The sequence below is a fragment of the Molossus molossus genome, unplaced genomic scaffold (assembly GCF_014108415.1).
Source record: "Molossus molossus isolate mMolMol1 unplaced genomic scaffold, mMolMol1.p scaffold_m16_p_6, whole genome shotgun sequence".
Lineage (NCBI taxonomy): Eukaryota > Metazoa > Chordata > Mammalia > Chiroptera > Molossidae > Molossus > Molossus molossus.
Genome location: NW_023425399.1, coordinates 12900842 through 12919231, shown reverse-complemented (window position 1 = coordinate 12919231; position 18390 = coordinate 12900842). Strand labels below are relative to the sequence as shown.

General features: G+C 48.5%; 1 protein-coding gene across 1 annotated transcript in view; it reads right to left on the bottom strand.

Moving 5' to 3' along the window:
• JPH2 (junctophilin 2) overlaps positions 1–18390 on the bottom strand; it is a 60819-nt gene that overhangs the window by 17384 nt on the left and 25045 nt on the right. The gene's annotated exons all lie outside the window — the stretch shown is intronic.

Genomic DNA, 18390 nt, shown 5'->3' with positions numbered 1-18390 from the left:
AAACCAAGGCACCTGAGGGTAAAAGGAGGCTGTTAATAACACCTAGCAGGAACCTGCGTTGTTCCAGACACGTGGGCATGTGGTCATCACAGCCTTGACCACACAAAGGGGCCAGAGGCCGAAGAGCAGCAACTGTGTCTGTCATTTCTGTGAACCTGCAGCAATGAACACCATACCCCCACACAGTAGGTACACACAAGGGCTGTTGTAAGTTTGTTTCTTTTAACAGATATGACCCTCAGATTTCCCAGGAAAAATAAATAACATTTACAATGAAGACATTTAAAATCGAGACTTGAGGTAGAGGCCAAGGAAAAAATCAAAGATTTTAATGTATTAATGAAGAGGTATTTATTGAACTCTTCATGTAGGTCCATGCCTGGGCCCTGGGATGGCAGACTGATGGGGGGGGTGGGGGTGTCTGAGGGAACAAAATAAATAAGTAAAAGATTCCCTTCTTGGTGACCAACCATGGTTGGTCCGATAAAGAGGAAGGATTTGGAGACAGGGCCAGAGACATAGAAAAGACATCAGGGAAGGGTCAGGTCACGGGTGGGCCTGAGGGATGCATCAGTGGGAACAGATCAAATGGGTAGAGGGCACTGTGGGGAAGGGCAGGAAGAACAGCCTAAGCAAAGGCAGAGAAGTAGGCAGAAGAGGGCCTGTGGGCAGAGAGGGCCATGTCATGATGGCTAAGAACCAGTTCCTGGAACCAGATGCCAGGGTCTAAGTCTCATCTCCACTCTGACCTCTGGTAATTCATGTGACTCAACTTCTCCTCACTTCCCACAGCCGTACCATAGAGCTAATGATACCTTCCTCCTTCAATGTTGCCAGGAGAGCAAGGGAGATGGGGCCTGTGAAATTCTGCTCCGTTCATGGCATGCTGCAAATATGAAATGGAAGGGCCACACGGAATAGATTTTGGTCTATTTAATTCATTGATAAATCCCAGTACCTAGAACAGGATCTGGGCCATAGTCGGTGCTTAATAAAAATGTGTTGAATGTTACTATTATCATAATTACTATGCAGTGATAGGCCTGGTCTGCCAGGAGCAGAGGAGAATAAGGGATACTCTTTTATAAACGAGGAAACAGGCCTGGCCAGGTGAAGGGATTTTCATGAGGTCATACTGCCGATAAGTCACAGATAAGGAACTGACTTCCTGGCGAGGGTTCCAACCCCACCTCCTTCCGCCTTCTTCCTGCCTGCCTCTATAAGCACTTCCTAGGTGTCTACCTACCAAGTCTGGGCATATGACAATGCCACAGGGATATAAAAAAACTTGAAATCAGAATTCCAGCCATAGGAGCTTATAGTCTAGTAGAGAAGATCTATAGGAAAACAATCCAGTTCAGAATGTGCAGCTTCTAGAGTAGAGAGATAAGAAGAAAAAAGGAGCTAGCCAGCTTCCCTGTAGATGAGATCTCTGAGCCACAGCTTGAAGTAAAACAGAGAAGGAGAAATCAAGCCAGGAGCTAAGGGTGTGCTGGAGCTGCTCATTCAAGCCTTTGCCTGCCAAAAGAGCCAATATCATCACGTGTCTTCCCAGCTCTGTGCTCAGTAGCTGGTACATTGAAATCAGCCATAGTGGCAGTATTTACACCATGAAAATTGGCAAACTCCTGGAAGCAAGGTTCTCCCCCCCCCACCCCCACCCCCCCACACACGGCCCCTCCCAGAGCTATTTAATCAGCACATTACTTCTCAGAATGGACATTAACTAGAAAATAGTTAACTGTCTCAGCAGATTCAAACCCTTTGTTTCTCTTCCTCCCTGGACAATTTCTGCAATGCCCCTTTGAAAAACAGGTTACTCGCTCTCTTGACAAAAACCTCTAGAGCAGCAGTTCTCAACCTGTGGGTCGCGACCCCTTTGGGAGTCGAACAAACCTTTCACAGGGGTCGCCTAAGACATAACAGTAGCAAACTCACAGTTATGAAGTCGCGATGAACATGATTTTATGGTTGAGGGTCACCACAACATGAGAAACTGTATTAAAGGGTTGCAGCATTAGGAAGGTTGAGAACCACTGCTCTAAAGGTTTGCCATCTCCGACTACAAAGTCTCCTCTCCCCTATTTGTCATAGGACAATTCTCTGAGCGGGCCTCAGGCAGCATCTGAGTGTGAAATTTGCTCATGAAGGAACTGGGGGAGCTGAAGATCCCCCACCCCCGGCTGTGTACATGTGTCCTCTTTTCTCCCTGTGGGCAGTTCTTGGAAAATGACAGTCTCATTTTAAATTCCGAGGCTGTGTCTTATTTCCCACCGCCCAGCGAGCCAGTCAGTGAGAGGTGAGAGGAAAGAGAGGAAGGCTGCTCTAGGGGACACTGAGGAGCCAATGTATAAAAATTAAGGTACACACACACACACACACACACACACAAAATGAAGGTTTTAGAAGCAGAAAAGTTCAGCCTGACAATGTTGTGAGTGAATGAAGACATAGGATGGAAGCAGATGATTTTAAAAAAAACCACACATTTATTCAGCCTGGCTGAGACCCATTAGCAGGTCACCAGAATGGCTCCCTTTTCTTTCTCCGCACATGCCCAGACTGTTTCCCAGCAGCCCTTGCAGGAGCGTGGCCATGTGACTGGATTCTGACCAATGGAAAGTGAGAGGACGTCTGCGCCCTACGTCCTGCCCCGCCCAATAAGACCCTCCCTCCTACATCCTTGCACGCGCTTCCCTTCTCACGGGCTTGAGGCCGAGGGGCAGGGCGGCCTTGGGGCCGCGCGTGGAGAGGCAGAGCCGCGCCGTGGAAGGAGGCTGGCTCTCCGCGTGCTTGGAGGCGAGCTTCCCACTGACGAGGGGCAGCCATTCGGAACTTGCATGGGCGAGGAATACACGTGTGCTTGTTTCCTACGAACAGATGAACGGATGGAGGAAGAGGGACACGTGGCAAGGGTGGTCCTGTGCCCCGCCGGCCCTGCCCTCTTTCATAAGAGCCCCTGAGACCCGCGAATGAGTCAGTCACTGACCATTTCGCGGGGGCCTCCTCTGCCAAGGGCCGTCAAAGCGTGGGCTCCCCTCAGCAGAACCCCACAGAGGAGCACGGCGCTTCCAAGGGCTGGCTTTCCTTTCCTCTGCGGCTCTGGGGGGCCAGAGGGGCGAGAGCCGCCGTCCAGGCCCGTGTCTCTGAAGTATGGAATGCTTACCACGGGTAAGACCAAAAATGATAGTAGTACCGGGACACTCATCCATCCCATAGCACTGTTCCTTAAAACGTACACTCAGCCATCTGATTTCATCAGTGACAGTCTCCTTCGGTGCTTATGTCTTTAATGAGTCTCTCATATTTCATTTTTTAACGGAGCAGAGCAGAAAGCAGCCTTGATCTGAGCTCCTAGTGAGTACTGAGGGATGGTTTAATGACCTTTGCTTCATTGTATTTTCTCGTGTGTGTGTGTGTGTGTGTGTGCGTGTGCACGCGTGCTGGGTTTGGTTCTGTTTTTTTTGGTTTTTTTTTGGCTAATTTCTATTTATGTTACACTGATTTTTATTTATAGCAATGAACCAAAGTTCCTTCATAAAAATAAATACAGTGTTTAATAAAGTTAAAATATGTTAAAATAATAAGTAAATAATAACCCAGACGGTGTATGGATACCGTATGGCTCAGGAAGGTACATCAGTGACTGGCATTTGGGAACTCTGCCTCACCCCACCCTGTCACACCTCTGTGCCTTTGCCCACGCAGGTCCCTTTCTGCCTGCTTGTCCATGCTGACCTCCGTGGGCTGCCTTGGCCTCAGTCGGGCTGACGGCATCTCCCACGGCAACAGTAGCTGCACATGGCTGGGGCATGGGAAAGGCCATGCAAGGAGGCGAATCTGGGACAGCTCTATTTCCCAACAACAAGGCAAAGAGAGTTCAGTGCCCCAGGACACGGAGACTCTTAGAGGGCAGGTACGTGCCCAAGGTCATTCAGCAGTCAGTGGTGAGGCCTTATCACTGTTACACACTGTGCATAAGAAGATTAAAAAAGGACGACCACTTCAGAGAGCCTCTGGTCAGTAACAGCACTTCAGGGAATTTATTCTGGAAATACTCTAATCCATGGGTGAAATGATGAGTGTGCAGCTTTTTTCCAACAGAGTTAAATTCTGGAAACTACCCAAGCAATCTTGTTCAACAACTGTGGTCCCATTAAATAAATTACGTTTATCATGGAGTATTACGCAGGTGTTAAAAGCTGGCCAAGTCCTTTATTTGGAAAGATATGGAAAGATCTCTGACATATACACAGTAAAGAGAAAAAAGCAGGATTCAGAATAGTACGTTTACTATGCTACTTTTTATGTAAGAAAGAGGAAAATTAGTATCTAAATGTGCATTTGCTTATTTTGGAAACTATATGAAGTTTACATTTTGGAAGTCAAACACGGTCAAATATTAACAGTTTCCTAAGTTCCACCTTAACATAGGCATAAAGTAACTTTGGAAGGGAAGAAACTACAAACAGTAGTTACCTGTGAGGTGAGGAGGTGACATAAGGGGAAGACAGGACAAGGAGACCGGCTTTACAGTTTTATAACTGGGGTTTGGAACCATGTGACCGTGTAACTGATTAAAAAATAAAGGAAGAAATAATTAGGGCTCTAGGGTGGTTTTTCTGTCCCACAATGCTTGTCTCTGTATCCACCCCAGTGGGGGCGGTCAGGGAAGAATTTGACAGGTCTGGAGTTCCAGGACTACCCTAGGCTAGCCTCTGACAAATTCCCTTTTAGAGGACCCATCCTGTGGCATTTCTGACCCTCGACCTGGTGGGTCAGGCTCCTGGCAAGGTCACAGCAACCCCCTGTGGAGTTACGGTTTTGGCAGCGGGCTGCCATGACCTTGTGGTAATACCCCCTTCCCAGATAGGGTTTCATGAGCCAGACTGATGGGAACAGCACTTCAGCAGTAATGTGATAGGGTGTGGCTTAGCCCAAGTGGCTTTGGAGATGGATCCCCACTGCAGCCTCTCCCTCCATGTGTGGTCCCACTCCACACCCCTTCTCCACAGAAGGCTGTCCCAAGGGTGACTGCTGGGATTATGGAAACACTGCAGTGATCCCAGCAGTTTTCAACCGATCTGGGTTCTCTGGTTCTTCATTCAACAACACCAGAAGGAATCTATGAAGTAAGAGCAATAATAGTTTCAATAATAAAAATGACAACTGCCACTACTGAGTGATTGATTACTGTGCGCCAGGCAACATGGTTAGTACCTTACGTGGGCTATCTCATTTTACCCTCACAACACCCTCAGCTGTAAGTACTAGACCAATTTCCACCACATTCCACCTTTTGGGAAACTGAGGCTCAGAGGAGTAACTTGCTAAATCAACCAGTGTCGTCTGACTCCCAAGCCAGTGTTTTTGATCACTAACTGTCTGTGCCTCTGTTTCTCAACTGGAAAATGGAGAGAGTGGGCAGACATGAAAACAAGAGACTGGGGGAAGGGACTGGAGATGTTTAGATCAGAGAAGACTCTTCAAATCTCCGCAGGACATCTGGGGCAGACATCGCTAGCTGCTCACCAAGCATCCATTCTCCCCCACTAACAAAAGCCTAAGCTTGTTTAGGAAAGCAATGTGTCTGGCTAAAATACTCATTCCTTGCATCTAAGGAAGACCATGTGAGCCATTTTGGAGAATGAGATACACACCCCTGGGTGGGCTTTACTTCCCATGAAGAGAAGCTGTTGCATTTCAACACTGTGCCCTGGAATTCAGGAGTGAAGCTAGGGACATGAGCCATCTTTGAGTAAAAGAACAGAAGCCACACTCCAAGCTAAGGCCAACAGAAGGGAAAGACAGGTGGAGGGGGTCCCTGAGGGCATCCTGAAGCTGCCTCTCTGGTCTTCTTATGAGAAGATAATCCCGTGGCTAAGACACTATGGGCAGATTCTGTTACCTGCAGCTGACTACAGTTCTAACGGACACAGTCCCCGAGGGCGGAACTGGAACCAATGTTTAGAAGCTACAAAGAGGCAGAACATTCTTCTGATTTTAGCAAATCCAAAAGTCAAAGCTGTCCAAAGTTGGCCTGGATTGTCTCAAGAGGTAGTGAGTTTCCCATGCCCGGAGATATAGAAACAGTGACTGAAGGGCTGTTTGGCAAAGATACTAGGAAAGGCATTCTGACATTGTCTGGGACTGAACCAAATAGCCTTGCATGCTTTAATCATACCCACTTTGGGAGGTGAGGAAAGGACCCCAGGATGTGTGCCCAGTTATGCGTGGGCAAGGTTGTTGCACTGCAATGAATGACCTGCAGGGCCCTGCTAAGGCATGTCCCCTAGGACTTTGAGCAATGAGGGAAATGGTCTACATCTGTGCTGTCCAATGCGGTGGCTGTCAGGCACTTGACATGTGGCTACTACAACTAAAGAATGGAACTTTTGCCCGGCCAGTGTACCAAGGTACCAGGAGGTCGCCGGTTTGATTCCCAGTCAGGGCACATGCTCAGGTTGTGGGCCAAATCCCCAGTGAGGGGGGCATGCTGGAGGCAGCCAGTCGATGTTCTCTCTCATCGATGTTTCTATCTCTCTCCTTCCCCCTTTCTCTCTCTCTAAAATCAATAAAGAAAAAAATTTTTTTTAATCTTAAAAAAAGGAATGAAACTTTTCATTTATTTCACTGCAATTAATTTCCATTTAAATTGTCCCATGTGGCTAGAGGCTCCCATACTGGCATAGTGATCTGTCCCCACCCCACCCCACACTCTCTGGCCTCCTCTATGGCCCTGCTCTCTCAGCCCACATCAACCATGCCAGTCTCCTTGCTGTTCCTAGAGCATGCCAGGCATGTGGCCACCTGGGAGCTTTCTCCTTGCTCTGCCCTCTGTTGCACTGCTCTTCCCCAGACACCCCGTTGGCGAACTCTTTCAACTCCTTCATGTCACTTTCTCAATGACGCCTACCCTGACCGCCTATTTAAAGAGGCAACTTGGAGCCCTGGTGGGGTAGCTCGGTTGGGTTGTGGGTTTAATCCCTGGTCAGCACAAACAAGAGTCAACCAATGAATGCATAAATAAGTGGAACAAAAAATCAACATTTCTCTCTCAAATCAATAAATTTTTTTAAAAATAAAGAGGCAATTCTCCCAGCTGGTGTGGTTCAGTGGTTGAGTGTTGACCCATGCACCAAGAGGTCACCGGTTCAATTCCCAGTTAGGGCATATGCCCAGGTTGTGGGCCTGATCCACAGTGGGAGGCATGCAGGAGGCGGCCAATTGATGGTCTCTCTCATCGATGTTTCTATCTCTCCCTTCTCCCTTTCTCTCTCTCTCAAATCAACAAAAAAATTTTTTTAAATAAATAAAAAAGGCAATTTGCTCTGTAATTTAATATGTCTGCCATGCTGTCTCCCCAACTAGAATATAAATTCCACACAGGCCAGGATATTTAGGTTTTCTTCCCCAAGAGCCTAAAACACTACCTGGCATATAACAGGTGCTCAGTAAATATTTGTTGATTGTGTTTGAAAGCGTAAATGAGTCAAATGGAAGGTGCGTCCCATTATGACATGGTTGAGACCTGATACTAGTCAAGCAGCAATGCTTCCTGAACCTCACATACGTGCTGGGTGCTGTGCCTGGTGCTGGTACCTGGCAGTGAACACGGCAGACAGGGTCCCTATCATCACGTAGTGTACAACCAAACAGGAAAACAGGGTGAGCAAGGACAATGGTGGGAGGTGGCTGTTGAGGCAGGGGCACACAGGGAGCCAGGGACACATACAACAGGAAACCCAGACTAGATGGGAGCTCAGAGCTTCCCTGAAGAAGAAACATTTGAGCTAGGTGAGGCCCGATGAACGAGAAGGTGTTAGCAAGCTCAAGAGTAAGGGAAGAGCACTTCAGGTGAATGGAACAGCATGGGCAAAGGACTGTGGGCAGAGAAGAGAATGACCCTTTGAAGGTGGCTGAAGTTCCATAGCTGTGGAGGACAGGTCCCCGCACTGCTAGTGTCCCAGAAAGTTTTCTGCTTTCTGCCCAGAGCCTGCCCTGATGCTGTGGGAGGCCCCTTCACCCCACAGCATCAGAGTGCAAGCACACCTGTAAGTACAGAGGGCTTTATGCCCCCAGGAGATGTCTTCAGCGACTGGGGGAGGGGGACTGGAGCCAGGGGATAACATTTGTCCACCCCTCCCCAATCCTGCAGGTGCACAACCCAGGAGGTGTTCTGTACCAAGGTCCCAGCCTCTGGCCTGCAGTGGTGACTCAATAACACCATTTATATTGGCTTTTCCTTCCTCCCTGTCTTGCTCTCCCCACTCACTTCCTCTCACCTCCTCCTTCCTGGCATTACCTCCCAAATCAACTTACCTGCACCCAAATCCTTGTCTCAGGCTCTGCTTTTAGGAAGTCCGAACTAAAGAGTCCCTGAGAGTTCTGCTGTTGTGTGGAGAAGAGGACAGGGCAGGGAGAGGGGTGAAGAGCTAAGGAGGGGCCCCGACGGTGGTGTGGCGAGAGGGGCTGGTGGCAGGAGAGACAGAAAAGAGGCTGGAGACAAATAGGGGGCACTTGGTTCCCCTCAGGACCAGAGGCTTGGCAGCCAGGTGGGGTGACGTGGATGCTTGGCCTGGGGCTTGCCTGGCTGTGACAACCAGCCCGGCCAAGTTCCATCCCTCAGGCTAGCCTGGCTCCAGAGACCTGTGGCAAAGGTGCTATTTTTAGAGAGCTGGGTGTTTACTTGAAGGATTTGAAGGCTGGGCTTTATTTTTAACTCCTCTCCCCATGGCAGGGACTCACTGGTATGGACTTAGGAAGTCAAGTGGAAGTTAAATTGGCCTTTACAAACCCAGGGGTGCAAAACAGAGTGCGCTGGGAGAAGATGAGGCTTGGGGGAGGAGCCTGCTGGGAGAAGATGAGGCTTGGGGGAGGAGCCTGCTGGTCTCGCTTGCCCACTGAGTCCTGGGGTAAGAAGAATGATGGTCAAATTGGCCGAGGCCTCTCCTTACCGAGCACCCACTGAGCGTCAAGACCATGCAGAGTCCTCTACACACATCATCTCATTTAGTGCTTTACATAATCTGGGAGGCGAGGCTGTTACTGTCCCCATTCTACAGAGGAGGAAAGTGAGGTTCAGAGAAGACCAAGGACACATAGCTAGTAAGCAACAGAACGGGATGTGTACCTCAATCTCTCAGTCCCCCCAGCCTATGCTCTCAAAAGTTCCGCCACACAAAAAAATATGCACCAAGGTCAAGGCAGGACAGCAGCATGAAATGTTAGTGCTCAAAGACTCATTTCCAACCGTGAATCTGAAGCCTTGTTGTGCTAGTTATTTGGGGACTTTGGGCTAGCTTCCTCATCTGTGAAATGGGTTAATATAATAAATGGCACCTCCCTCTTGAAGATTAAATGAGATGATGCAATATAGGAAATTAGCACAGAGCCTGGCACTTGGTAGTGGGAATGGGGTACTGAGCTGTGCCGGGCACTGTCCTTAAGCACCCAATCCTCTCCTATGCCTCACAAGGCGGATTCCCGCATAACCCCATCTTACAGATGAAGAAGTGGAGGTACAGAAAGTCTAGGGGGAAGTCACTTGCCACTGCAACCAGCAAGCATCCGGGACTAGAAAGCACCCAGGCAGCCTGAGCCTGAGCCCTCAAGCCCTTACCCTGCGGCAGCCTCTGCCATTCTCATTGTGACTGTCAGTCTAACACCTGTGTCCGGGCCATTCCCGCATCGACTTGAGTCTCCGACACTGCTACGGGCCCAGCACTGGCTTCATGTGGTTGGACCTTTCCCTGAGACTTGGGGAAACCCTTGCATTGGGGGAAAGGGGCATTTTTCTCCAAACTGCAGGCTATTGGCCTGTCTTCTAACTCTGCTATTTAGGCTAATAAACCAAGCTGAAAGGGTTCTGGAGCTGGACTATAGGCATATTTCGCAGAGAGCTGGGGGCAAGAGAGAGAAAAACATTCCTTTTCCCTTCCCAGAGCCCTGTCCCTTTCTTAGCTGATTTATTAAATGTGACCCAGAAGCCAAACAAAGTTTCACAAGAGCCCTCTGGCCACCCTCCTCTCTCTGCTCTGGCCCTGAGTCACTGTTCCTTTCTAGGCCTCAGTTTCTCCATCTGTGAAACGGGCACATTGGGCTTCATCCTCCCAAAGGTGCCTTTCAGCTCTGACCGGCTTTTCCTGGAGGCTGACGGGAGCTTGAGCGGTCTCTCCTCTGGTTCTCCACCCCCAAGCTTGGAAGGCCTGGCTCCCCTAAACACTTGTTGCTGTATTTGAATATCGCCTCTCTGCCAGGGACCCAGGCAGGCTCGTCCCTCTCCCCAGACCACTCAGCTCAGAGGCCGGCCGTGGAGTCACAGCGGCCTCCTGTATGTCACGAGAGTCTGGCTCTGACGACTTCAGACATTCTGTTCACCTCAGTCTCTGGGAGCAAAGGGGTTCTGTCGATCTGGCAATTCTCGAAGGAGGGATGTGATGGAGGGCAGGATCCGGGGTGGGGAGCCTGTCCAATATTTCAAGGCCATCCCCAGGGGGTTTAACCCCATCAGTGGAACCCCATATCCAGGAATCTCAGGACCAGAGAAAGCAAGGGCAAACTTTAGCCTCTGCGGGCATGGGCAGTGAACGATGGTCACTGGGCTCATGGAACATATAATTGTCCTCAAACAATTTGGCAAAAATGGAAAAACTGCTAATGCCTGGTGGTGTCAAGGGTGTGAGGAAAACAGCCCTCTTGTACATTATTGGTGTTGGGGGGGTTAGAGTATAAATTAGGTGCTACCTGTTGGAGGTTAATTAGGGTCCTAATGACAATTAAAATGCACATTCTTTTTGACTCAGTAACTCCATTTCTAGAAATTTAACCCAGAAATGTGGGTCTCTGCAAGGAGGGACAGGCAGAGACACAGAGGCCCCTCAGCAAGTAAATAATTTGCACCCCTGGCAACAATTATTCTTAAATACCTATTGTACATACACTGAGGGTCAGGAGTCAGTCCCTTGCAAAGACCCAGGTTAACTGGCATTATATTTCCAATGCATTCCAATGATGCTTGAAGGTGTCTGATTAGATAAGGTGCCTGGCTGAGCCACCCCTTTAACCAGCTCCGTGAGCAAGAATATGAGCAAGATATCCACCGAAGCCTCATTTGTAACCATGAAAACATAAAATGATTTCTATCTCCATCAAGGGGGAACTGATTAAATAAATCACAGTACATCCGAACTAATGAATATTGTGCAGCCAATAAAAGAATAAGGCAGATCTGTGTTCATAAGAGGAAAAGACCTCAAAACATAGGATGTCAAAAAAGCAAGCTGGCCCTGGCTGGTGTGGCCTAGTTAGTTAGGCATAGTCCCGTGCACCAAAAGGTTGCTGCTTTGATTCCTGGTCAGGGCACATGCCCGGGTTGTGGGCCCGATCCTGGGTAGGGAGCGTGCAGGAGGCAACCGACTGATGTTTCTCTCTCACACTGATGTTTCTCTCTTTCTCCCTCTACCTTCCTCTATCTCTAATAGTCAATAAAAATATTGTTTTTAAAAAAAGAGCAAGCTGAAGAACATTATGTAGGTGGTACCAGTTGCAGTGGGGGAATGCACGGGGAACAGAATAGGTATGTGGCAGAATGCTTAAGTGAACTGTTAACAATGGTTACTTCAGAGGTTCGACTCAGGTGGAACAGGAGAGGGGTTTCATCCCTTTTTATCATTTTTGTTGTTGTTAATCCTTACTCGAGGATATTTTTCCATTGATTTTTTTTTTTTTTTAGAGAGTGGAAGGGAGGGTGGGGGGGGGAGGGAGGGAGAGAGAGAGAGAGAGAGAGAGAGAGAGAGAGAGAGACATTGATGTGAAACACATCAATTGGTTGCCTCCCACACGATCCCAACCAGGACCAGGGATTGAACCTGCAACCCAGGTACATGCCCTTGACCAGGATCGAACCCATGACCCATGGTCCAAGGGCTGATGCTCTAATCATTGAGCAAAACTGGCCAGGGCACTTTTTATCTTTTATTATTCTGAATTTCCTTAAAGGTTAACAAGTATGTTGTTCCGAACAATGTGATAAAAAACAAAGAAAAGAGAGAAGCTCACTAAATCTGCATGGCAGAATAGTGTCGTGGCTAAGAACATAAACTCTGGGCCAGAATCTCAGTTCTAGCATTTACTAGCTGTGTGATTTGGGCCATGTTAAAAAAAAAAATTTCTATGTGCCGCAGTTAGAATTAGATAAGTATATTCAGCTAAACACTTCGAGTAGTGCCTGCCACATAGTAAACTTGAAGCTCCTTAACCTGGCATTCAAAGCCCATCTTACCCTGGCCCAAGGCTGCCTTCCCAGCCTCATCTCTAATCTCTTTCCCCATACACTCCAGTACTCCCAGTGACTCACTGCTCCCAAAATACACCATACACATTCCTACCTCCATGCCTCTACCTGGTACGACCTTTCTCTCCCTATTCTCCATTGGCAAATCCTCAACCAGCGTCACCCACCACCTTCTGGGTGCTTTGCCAGACCACCCCTGGGGCAGTCAGGTATACCTCCCTCTAACTCACCACCCATCCCTATCTGTCTTCGACACTAAGCTGGGAGTCCCTGAGGATGCTGACAACACTGATCCACGGGTACCCAGTGCCCCAGCACAAGACTGGCACAGAGTAAGTGCTCATCAAAGTTTGTGAAATTAACTGGCCAAAGGTCAGACTAGGGTTAAGAGCATTCTAGAACCAGGTCTCCTGGCTCTGTGGTCTCAACTCCCAGCTCTGCCACTACTCAGCTGAATGACCTTGTTTGAGCTACTTAACCTATCTGTGCCTCAGTTTTCTCATCTGTAAAATGGGAGTAATAGTACCTTCCTCAGGGTTGTTTGGAGGATTAACTAAGTTAATACATGTAAGGTACTTAGCATTCTGCCTGGAAACCAGAAATAAATACTATATGGATGGTTATTAAATAAGACTAAATAAACAGGCTCAAACATGGGCAATTACCAAGACCACCCCCTCAGACCTAGTCTGCATACCCTGGTGGCGCTGGAACTGAGTGCTGGCAGTGCGAAGTCACAGCCTGAAACAGCAGCGATCCACTCTTCTTGTGAGTCAAGGACAAGCCTCGGTCAGGTGCCGACAGGTCTTTCATACCTGCCCATCTCTTGCCAACATCTCTTTTTAGCAAAAAGAGAGCAGACTTCGGGCTCAGCACCTTTGACCTTAAGAGGCTGACCTCAGACTTGAATAACATCGTTCTGTTTTCCAAAATTCCTGAGATACGGGTCTTCCACTTGGACCAGTGACTCACAAGTCTTCCTTTTCAATAGATGCACAGATTTTCAAGTAAGTTGATTTAAAGACAGAGATTAAAACAGTAAGTAGGAAAAAAAAAAAAAAGGGGGTAAGTAGAGGGGGCACACGGATGTAGCAAAAACTGGGATTGTGCAGAAGATGCCAGTTTGGAAAACAGTTGCAGGGACCCTGAAAGAAGACAGGGCCTTCCCTTGGGGCAATTTCATTCTCAGGGGAGACGCTTGGATCAGCACAGAAGGATACATAATTCACAAGAACAGCTTCTACCTCCTTGCACGCCTTCAAAGCACAAGCCCTTTACACGGACAATTTCTTGTACTCTGTAGCCATACTTTAAAGGAAGAATTAATATAATTCCCATTTGGGGAATAAAGAGGAAAGTGAGGCCCAGAGAGGTGAAGTAACTGGCCTAAGGTCACACAGCTTATAAGAAGTTGAACCCAGATCCAAACCTGGGTCTGTTCAACTCCTAGCTCTTAGCTGCTGACCCACATGGACTCCTGTTCACCTGACAAAGTCACTTCCTAGTAGCTCACAAAGCCAGCTCTAACCCTGCACTAAATTTAGGAATTTCCTCCAGGGCCAGTCTGGGGAGGAGATGGAGGTGTGGAGGTGGAGAAGGAGAAGACAGGCCAGTTCAGTGTGCCCTGTCTTCAGGACCTCACTGATGCCACCCTGGTACAAAACCTGAGATGTTCTGAACCTGGCTCCCTGGGGCAGCCGAGAACTCCTGAAGGCCGGCCCCCTCTGCTGCGGGGACACAAGGGTACCAAACAATGACAACAGCAGCTCACATTAACTGAGCATTTCCTGCTTCCAGCCCTGTGCTGAGGGCTCCGTATACAGCCTCCGGTTTAACTCTCGTGAAAACACTGCAAGGTTGAGATCATTATGCTCCTTCCAGAGATGAGAGAACTGAAGTCTGGAGAGAAGACAAGATACGGTCAGCGAGAGGCAGAGCCAAAGCCCCACTTTCAGCCACTCACTGTGCTCCTTCCAGATGGGAGCCATTCATCAGGGCGTTGGCATGACAACCAGAAAAGTTTAGACACCTTCCTAAACATCCCAGCTTCCCCCCACAGCCCAGTATCTATGACCTTAAAAGGTATTACAAAAAGGTTTCTTAGGCTCAAAATCAGAAGATGGAAGGCTTAGTTCCCTGTCAACCACTCAGTGGCTAAGAGTACTTCTTTGTCCCTTTCCAGACCTCGGTTTCCCCATCTGGTCGGTGAAGGTGTTGGGCTTTCTCCTCGGGGCCTGAATGGGTCTAGAGCAACAACACTGTCCAAGAAAAATATGTCAGTCACACATGTCATTTTAAAATGTTCTAGTAGCCACATTCAAAAAGTAAAAAGCAGTACACTTAATTATAATAAGACATTTTATTTAAACCCATATACCTACAATTTAATCATTTCAATAGGTAAGCAATATAAAAAATTGTTAGTGGGTACTTTACATGCTTCTCTTACTAAGTCTCTGGAAGCCAGTGTCTGTCACACTGAGAACACATCTCAGGTCACAGTGGCCATATTCAAGAGCTCAACCACAAACGGCTAGTGGCTACCATATTGGACAGTGCAGGCCTAGAACCTTTTTCAAGTCATAGCCCATGTTAGAGGAAAGAGACGTCCCAGCTCCCTCCCTTCCCTCTGGGAAAGCCGTCTTGCTCCTAGACTCTGAGCTGAGGCCCGGGGCAAGGAGCCTGCCTCACTCTGGAGAGAAACCCCGGGCTGCCCACCCCAGGGGGCTGGTGGCTGCAGGGTGAGCTTTCTGTTCCTCTGTGGCCCGGCTACTCACTGAAGCCCCCAGGAGGGAGACAACCCTGCTTGTCCTCCTAACCCAAAGATTCCCTTAACTGGAGCTTAGAACAAGCCAGGCAGCTGCCCCAGTATGGCACCAGCCCTGTGGGCATATAGGACATGTTCCTTAGACACATAGGAATCCAAATGTTCCCTGCATTCCCCTCCTGGCAGCACTGTGTAGGGGGAGCTAGACACCACCTTCTCACTCTGGAGACTCAGCTTGGGCCTGGCAGCCTTCTCAGAGGGAGCTCAACGCCTTCACGGTCGAGGGCAGGAGGGCAAGGAACGCAAAGGGGCAGAGAGAGGCAAGATTTTGCTCCCAGCAGGTGAGAGCTTGGGGAAATCCCTCCTTGTCCCCAAAGTCAAACAGTTAGATGATGATAATGACTGCTTTCACCGCTGGCTGCTCTGGGCCAGGCATTTTCCAGGCGTTAGCTCATCTACTCAAAACAGCCGTAGGAAGAAAGAGACTCCAGGGCTCAGAGTGGTGAGGCAACTTGGGCAAGGTCACACAGCTCTTCAATGACGGGCCAGAATTCCAACTCATGGCCCTTCAAATCAAGAGCTTGCACTCTTACCTACTCTCAGCTCTGCTGTGGCCCTGGGTGGCCCAGGACAGTCCTTGGTTATGCTGTCATAACTATATACACTTAGCATAATCATTCAAATGTCCCATTTGGGAGAAAGAAAAAACCTTCCCTACAGGATTTCAAATAATATATATTGATGCTTCTCCTTCTAGAGCTTAACTCCAAAACCTTCTTCCTCTTGCGTATCTGCTGAACTTACTGTATTCCAAATAACAGAGAATGGAAAGGGGGTAATGCCAGCCCTCTCCAGGGACTGCCCTTGGCTGAGGGAATTGTCCAGCCCCAGCCGTGCCCTTTTGCACAGGGCAGTCTGCATCCAGCCGAGAGGATGTAAAGATCCAGCTCCCTCACCTCCACCTGGGACAGCTCTGAAGGTCATCTCCACCGCAGCACACCCCTGTGGTTGGCAGAGGCCTCTGTGGGGACAGCCCCCCTCCCTCTGCCCAATCCTGCTTCCTTCCCTTCCCCACAAGTGTTGGTCCCTAGAGCGCTCCCCGGAAACTCCCTGCACACTAATAACCTCCATCTCGCAGTCAGCTTCCCAGAAAACTCATCCCACGATAGGGCTGTGGACCAACCACTGGACCTGCGCCCATCTTTCTCAAGTCTCAGACCAACCCCATTTTCATAGACGACACAACTGAGGTTGAAGAAGAAAAGTAATTTGGCCAAGAACTTACACCTGAGAAGCAGCGGTGTCACGGATGGGAAACGGAAGCTCTGACACGCAAACTGATTTGCCAGGTCTCTGAGCTAAAAGATGGTAGAGCCAAGATCTGACCCTGCTTTACTCTGAAGCCCACAGTGCCACAGCCTCCAGCCAAGGCCATTCAGAGCCACCAGCAGGACTGTTACAGGCACCAGACAGGCGCGTGCCTTTACCACTGTGCTGCCACACTGCTGTCCCTGCGGCTCATTCCACATCTGCAAAAAGGGAATAACGACAGCACCTACCTTGTCAAGATTTGTTGAAAGATAGAATTAGTTTATATATGTAAACACCTCAGAACAATGACTGGCACCTAGGAACCCCCCCATAAGTGGTAGGTTAAAAACAAGTCATGTAAGCAGCATAAAGTTGCTGCAAGACATTCTAAGAAGATGTCCATGTTTCTGAGTGATAGCCTGTGACAGGGGCTGAGCATCATCAGCTTTCTTTCTTTTTTTAAATTTTTTTTTCCTTTTTTGATTTTAGAGAGAAAGGAAGTGAGAGGGAGAGAGAGACAGAAATATCGATGAGAGAAAACATCGACTGGCCATCTCCTGCATGCCCCCCACTAGGGATCCAGCCCATAACCTAGGCATGTGCCCTGACCGGGAATTGAACCAGTGACCTCTTGGTGCATGGGTCGATGCTCAACAACTGAGCCACACCAGCCGGGCTCAGAAGCCTGCTAAGTGGCTCAGGCTTGACCTGAGCTCTGAAGGAGAAGTAGGAATTAAGGGGGCAAGGGAAAGAAAGGCAGTCCAGGCAGAGGGACCAGCAGAAACCAAAGCCCTCTGGCAGGAGAACTAAAGAAGACTGATAAAAGGCCAGTGTGACTGGCACAGAGAAAAAAATCTAGGTCCAGATCAAGAATGGTAGAAAATGAGGCTGAATAGGAATGTAGGAACTAAATTACGAAGGGCCACTTAGTACATGGGCGATTTGGGACAAGTCACCTTATCTCTCAAAGCCTCATTTGGCTCATCTGTAAAATGGAAATAAAAATAATATCGATCTTATAAAGTCCTTAAGTCAAGAGAATGAGTCAATATTTGTAAACCACTTAAAATAGCGCCATGCCCACAGTAGGTGCTACACATATTTGAAGACAACAGCAGAAATTTTTCTGAAATATAATGAGAAAACATAAAAAGGTCTGAATATGGATGAAAGGAGGGTAGATGAATGCAGGGCTGGCAAATGGGTAGGTAAGAGTGGTTGAGTAAATGGAAGTGTGGACAGATTGTTGGAAGGAAGGATGGTTGGATGATGGAGGTGGTTGTTGGACGTATGGATGGCTGGATGACTGGGTGACTGGAAGTGGATGTTTCAGTGGATGGAAACATGGTTGGCTATTATGATGGTGCCTTGTAGATGAAAACAGTTGAGTGAATGTGGGTGGTTAGTAGATGAGGGGATGGATGATGGTTGAAGGGTGTCTGGATGTTTGGATAGGTGTCTGGGTGATTGCATGGCTGGCTGGATGGGTGATTGGATGGTTGGGTAGGTAAAGAGATGGAAAGCTGGATGAGTGGATGGGGGTGGATGAAAAAATGGTTAGGTGGATGGGTGATTGGTCAGAGGGATGTTAGAGAGGTTGAGTTGGATGGATAGAGGGCTTGAGTGAATGGAGGGATTGTTATGTGTGTAGTACAGAAGTTAGGTGAATGGAGGGGTTGCATGAACAGATGGATGATTGGGTGGTTGGATGCGTATCTGGGTGGTTGGGTGGATAAACAGAAAGTGGAGTGGGTGGGTGGGCAGAGTAGATCGGTTGAAGAGTTGGTTGTTCAGGTGGACATCAGAAAGGTTGGGTGAGTGGAAGGATTAAGTGTATGGAGGGGTTGGTTGGTAAGTGTGTGGACAGGAGTAGAGTGGGTGGGTGGATGGATGGATGGATGGTTGGGTGGGAGAACAGATGACACCAGATCCCGAGGCTCCTCCAATTAACTCTCTAAAGGTCATAAAGGACGCTCTGGTGGTTTCAAACAAAAAGCTGAAACAGGCTTGGAGACAG